Below are 6,637 nucleotides of genomic sequence, written 5' to 3'. Positions count from 1 at the left end.
ACCGCCATCCTACCTACAAAACCACCCACATATCCATTAGGGTTAATTACACACTCATTCATCTCTACACGCATCTACACCTCCACTCAAATACGCTCTCCAACACTAACACAGTCACATAGAGACAATAACACGCACACAACCAGCTGCAGCGCATTTGTTCATTACATATACAACTGTATATATTTAAGAGAGATGTGTCTATATGATGTATATGAGCATATATATATATATATATATATATATATATACATACATACATACGTGCATACATACACACACATATATACACATTTATATGGAAACACGTCTATTCATATCTATCTCTCTCTCTCTCTCTCTCTCTATATATATATATATATATATATATATATATATATATATAAAAGAGTGTAAATGTGTATAGATAGATAGATAGATAGATGTAGATATATACATATACGTATGCATACACATAAGTACATACACATATATAGATAGGGAGAAAGAAAGAAAGAAAGAAAGTGTTTCTTTCAAACGTATGATACGGCTAGACTTAAGATTATTGTTATTATCACCATTATTATTATTCATATACACTCAACAGATTAGATTGTTGGAAACGAAAAGAATCCTAACATCGGGCTACAACAAGTTGTCTTAAATGCCAAAAACCTTCCTATTGGGTTACAGCAAGTAACCTTAGATGCCAAGAACCCCACTAAGTAACCTAGCTGTCCCTAATAACATTGTTTTCTGAAGCTGTACAAAACTGGGGTTTATGCCTATTTCCTCTGCCCATCTGTTCAAATCTTTAGGGATAGTTCCTAATGCACCTATGACTGCTGGGATACATTTTACCCACACTTTCCATAGTTTCTGTAATTATTATTATTATTATTGGGTGAGAGAACAGTGCGTGCTATCGCAGTGACACAAGGGTAAAATATACGAAGCCCAGTATATCCATCGTAACTACCCATCTGATAAGGGTACACCAGGCACATGCATCACAACTTTGCTCATGGAAGTTTATTTCACTGCATATTTGCCCGTATAGAGTGTATCTTGTGTTTGTGGGTTGTTTTGTTTCGCTTGTATTATTGAATTGGTCGTCTTGTATAGGAAATGGGCTGTTCCTAGGAGGACTGTTGTTTCCACCTTCGTGTCCCATACCTTGAATTCTTCAATTTCGAGGTCTTTGTACTCTGACACTCTTTCCACTTGTTTTTGGATAATATTTTGATTAGAAGCGATTGTAACGTCTATCGGTAAGCAGATGGTTCTTCTCAGTCCTTGATTATGTTTGGGCGATTATCTTCTAATTTCTTTGTTGGTTTGAACAGGAAAATCCAAGATGACTGTACCTTTGTCGTTGTCTTGTACTTTGTTTGGCACATGTTTCTACCATTTCTCATCAGTTTTTTATGCTGTAGAGTTGGCATATTGTCCAGTGGATATAACTACTTACTCGGTTGTGTCTGTATATATCTTCAGATTGGGCAAGGACTGGACAGCTAGAGATGATGTGGTCAACTGTCTCATTGGGCGGTTCACATATTCTGCATTTGGTGTTAGGATCTGTTTTCATTATTATTATCATAATAATAATATTAATAATAATAATGATTATTATTATTATTATTTTTGCACAGCTCCAAAAGCTGGAGATGTACTACGGTGTCAGCTGTTCACTACCAGTGAACTAAGGTAACACCCCTTATTTTTCGAGCACCTTCCGGAGTATTTGAGCGGTTCCAAGCAATGCTGTTTTCTGCAAGTGCTCCACCCTTATTGCAACCCCTATTTGTTGTTGTTGTTGTTGTTATTATTATTATTATTATTATTATTATTATTATTATTATTATTATTATTATTATTATTCATATACACTCAACAGATTAGACTGTTGGGAAAGAAAAGAACTCTAACATTGGGCTACAACAAGTAGCCTTAGATGCCAAGAATCCTCCTATCGGGCTACAAGTAACCTTAGATGCCAAGAACCCCACTAAGTATCCTAGCTGTCCCTAACAACACTGTTTTCTGCAGCTGTAGTAAACTAGGTTTTATGCCTATTTCCTCCATCCATCTGTTCAGATTTTTAGGGATAGTTCCTAATGCATCTATAACTACTGGAATACATTTTACCTACACTTTCTATAGTTTCTGTAATTCAATGGCAAGGTCCTGGTACTTTGCTATTTTTTCTATAACTCTCTGACTGATTTTCTCGTCATTTTGAATTGTACAGTCAGTTATCTGGCACTTTCTGTTGTCTTTATGTACTACTACCAAATTAGGCCTTCTAGCTTCTATTACTTTGTCAGTCTGAATGTTCAAGTCTCACAACATCTTATATTTCTTACTTTCTAGTACTTTACTAGATTCATATTCATACCATTTATCAGTATGTTCAAATCCTAGCTTACTACATAGCTCCCAGTGGATTACTCTCCTTAGATTGTCATGTCTTTTCTTGTATTCTTTCTGTGCTTGCATGCTACATTCACTTACTGTATGAGAAACGCTTTATTTTTTTGATTTGCATAACCTACATTGGGAATCTACTTAATTTTTGTCCATATTGGCTTTTATCCAATGAGTCCTTAATGCTTGATCTTATTCAGCTACTAATAAACTCCCTGTCTCTCTCTTCAGCTTTCCTTCCTGCAACCATAACCACGTCTCACTACTACTATTTGCTGAAACTATCTTTCGGAATTCACCATGCAATGCCTTTTCCTGCCAATCAGATAATTTCTGTCTGTTCTTTTTTCTGGTTTTAAAGTTTGTTTGGTGTTTTGGTTTCCCTGTATCTTGCTGTGACTCTAGCAGCTTTTAATAAGTTTTCTTCACTATTACGTACATAGGAGTCTATATCTACTCTAGCTAATCTACGCAGTCTTCTACTGATAATAACCCTCTTCCATTTTATCCTTCATAATGAATATTGTCCTGCCTCTAGTCATCCAATCTGGTATTATTCCTCCATTAAGGCAATCCTCAAGTTGTTCCCTCAGCCTCCCATGTAAAATACTAAATTTCTTTAGTCAGTATTCTTGAACTAAATCAGGTCCTGGGCCCTTCCAATTCGGTATTTTACCTAACACTTTACTCATTAATGCACTCATTCTTTCTTCCATCACTTTCTTTAACCATACTGCATCCCCATTATGATTGACTGGTTTATCCCAAATATTACTCCAGAACTTTCTAGCTTCTTCTGCATTAGGTTTCACATCTTCAGTACTTCGTTCTCCACTATTTATTTGGTTGTAAAATCCCCTCTGGTTTGTCTCAAATATTCAGTTCTGTTGATACTGATCTGTTCTTTTCTGATATCTGGAGAGCTTGCCTGCTACTGCCTTGATAGGCTGTTTCAACTCTTCTATTACTGTCCCAAATCCTTTCTCTTTGACTAAATATCTTTCCTCGAGGCAAGATTTGCATCTTGTGTTTCATAACTTGTTCAGTTTCCAGGTTTCTATTCCACTCAGATCCTGTCTTAAAGTTTTCACTTTATTTTGTAGTCTCTTTTTCCACATTTGATCCTTTTTAGTCTTTCCCTGTGAGACATCTAATCTTCTGATGACTTCAACCACTCCTGTATATTATTATTATCAGTATCATTATTATTGTTGTTGTTGTTCTATTGCTTTTTATCAGAGATTTTGTTTCAACTCCTGGAGTCTTGGTACCATGCTATCCGTTCTTTCCAGCTAATACTTTCCTGATTATTCTGGCCGTACCAAGGAGGCAAACCTTTTGTAACAGTTGTACTGGGCACTCTATTCCAATTTCTTTGATATTCCACTTCATGCCTTCTGATACTCTTCCCAAGGACAATAATTAGCACTATCTCCATCTTCATCATTTTCCATAACTGGGCTATTTGTTACTTAAGTGGGTTGTATTTATCTAATTTTACGCCTTCCTTCTTGGCTATTCGTGGGTCAAAGTGGCATGCAACATCAACTATATAGATCATGTGGTGCATCTTGTCCACCACCATTAGGTCTGGTCTGTTATGCTCTGGCACCTGATCTGTTTGGATTAGGAAATCCCAGAGGATTTTGCTAGTCTCCGACTCTAGCACACTCTGCATTTTGTGCTCATACCACGTCTTGTCTCTCTCCAGACCCCACTTTTCGCACAGTTTCCAATGTAGCACTTTCCCTACCTGGTCGTGTCGCCACAATTTGTGGTTTTGGGCAAGTCTAGGGAATTCGTTTGTGATATAGGCAATGGTTTCATCCACTCTATTGCAGATGCGGCACAGTGGAGACACTTGCTCATTCCTAAGGTTGACCCTCCAGCTTGTGGCCAAATCATGGTCTTGCACTGCCAGTATAGTGCTCTCAGTCTCATCTTTTAGTGTTTCTTTCTTTAGCTGATCTCACCTATTTCTTTTTCTAGCAACTTCTGCTGTGACTACATGGAATTCATTGTGTAGTCCCTTGTTGTGTAATACTTCCTTTGTTTTCTCTTTTTCTCAGCTCTTAATACTCCCTCGTTCCTAATTGACACTAGCAACGTTTCCTTACTTTGGGTTGGGTATCTCATTAAGCTCTCGAATTCGATACGAACGCGGTCTTCCACTCGTATCAGTCCTCTTCCTCCTCCATTTTCTCTCTTCATGTATAGGTGATCAGTGTCTGCCCGTGGATGATGGGCTGCAAGCATCGTTAGGAGCTTTCTTGACTTCCTGTTCATCTTCTTTAGCTCTTCCTCTATCCACTTCAGGAATCCAGCGCCATACCGAACTACTGCGACTGCACACGAGTTTATTGCCGAAATTGTTTCTGGCATTCAGCTTTGAAGCCAGTATTTCACTCATTCGCTGCAGGTATTCTCTTTTAGTCTTTTCCTTCATGTCGTGGTGTTTGATTCCATCTGCCACAAGTATTCCCAAGTATTTAAAGCTGGACTGAGGTGGAATTGCCTTCATCATTTCACCACTTGGCAAACCCATGTCTTCTGTTCTGACAAGCTTTCCTCATCTCATCCTCATCATAACACATTTTGAGAGCCCAGACGCCATCTTAATATCATTGGAGAAAATCCGCACAGACCGGACTAGGCTGTCCAGTTCTGCCTCAGTTTTTGTGAATAGCTTCAGGTCATGCATGAATAGCAAGTGGTTCAGTTTTCCATTACCACTTCCCATCGGCAGATAATACCGTGATGACATTTTCGGACAACTGCTTATGATGTGGGTTATATCTTCGGTATTAACTCCACAAAATCTGCATCGGTTGTCACATTTTTTACTACTTTTCCTGTGTCTCTGTCCCTTTTGTGCATCAGGTACTTGGTTGATATTTCTTGTTCCTGGATTGCAAACGCATACCCTTCAAAGTGAGAGGTAGTAATCCGGTTGTTGGCCCATGATAAACTGCTTTGATGATCAATGTTAGAATCATGACGGTACTTTCTACTAACATATCCATGCATAGTCTTCTGCTCATATAGGCTCATCCTTTCATCTGATGATATGTTGCGGGCGACTTCTTTGGACATGTATTCTAGGTTATCAGACAAAGAGTGTTGCGCAAAGAGCTGCCTTCCAAGTCTTATGATGTTATCAGCCTCATGTCTGCAAACTTGGTCAAGGGATGCACTTCGACACTTGGTGGTTAAAAGATGTTATCAAAGGGATATGATGCGACATTCAAAGACATTTTGGATCAATGTTAAATCTCTTCCGCCTTGTTTTCGTTTTAGGTAGAGGCGGTATACGTCACTGTTGATGTGGAAATTATGTGTGCTGGTTAATATCTTTTGGGGGTTCTCACGTCAAGGGCTCGGATCTCATCAAGCAGCCCAAATATTGATATGAGTACTGGCATTGCAAACACATTGTAGGCTACTGTTTTATTGAATGCAAAGTTCTGAGGTCCAAATTTTCTTTATTCGGCTGTAATATTCTTTAGTGACACGTGTTTTGTTACTGGTACCATTGTAAAATATATTTTCACCCACCCCTAGAGATACCTGTAACATTCGTCATTAAATATAGGGGAAACAGTGAAGTCATTGATGGAGATGTTGCTAGTGTTTAACACTCTAAATACCAGTGGCCTGTCAACGGGGATCTTAGTCCACACAGTATCAAGGTATGATATAATAAATATGTAACATATAGTATAATTAAAAACAGGGCAAATTTTAGCCATTTCTCCACAGACTGAAAAAAAAATTGATGGACAACTTTAATCGATTTTCGAATCTCATTGGGTTCTCATCAGAGGTGTCTACATCATTCTGCTGACAGTCTCCAGAGAAATAAGCAGCCAAACTGTTCATATACTCAACAAATGCAGCAGTTACCCTACGAAGGAGTCCCTAATTTGCACAACGAAAGTGTTTAACACTATAAATGCCAGTGGTCTGTCAACGGGGATCTTAACTCACACAGTATCAAGGTATGATATAATATATATGTAAGAAATGGTTCTTACCAACCGTCGAAACAGTTTGATTCAAATTTGCTGGTACTTTTGAGATTCAAGTGCGATGCTAGTCGTCTGCCGTTTTGAATTTCAAATTCAAAATGGCTGACAACTAGCATCACGCTTGAAACTCAAGAGTATCAACGAATTTGAATCATCTACACACACGCACACACAGATATATATATATATATATATATATA

The sequence above is a fragment of the Octopus bimaculoides genome, chromosome 1 (genome assembly GCF_001194135.2).
Source record: "Octopus bimaculoides isolate UCB-OBI-ISO-001 chromosome 1, ASM119413v2, whole genome shotgun sequence".
Classification (NCBI taxonomy): domain Eukaryota; kingdom Metazoa; phylum Mollusca; class Cephalopoda; order Octopoda; family Octopodidae; genus Octopus; species Octopus bimaculoides.
Note: the sequence above shows the minus strand (reverse complement) of the source record.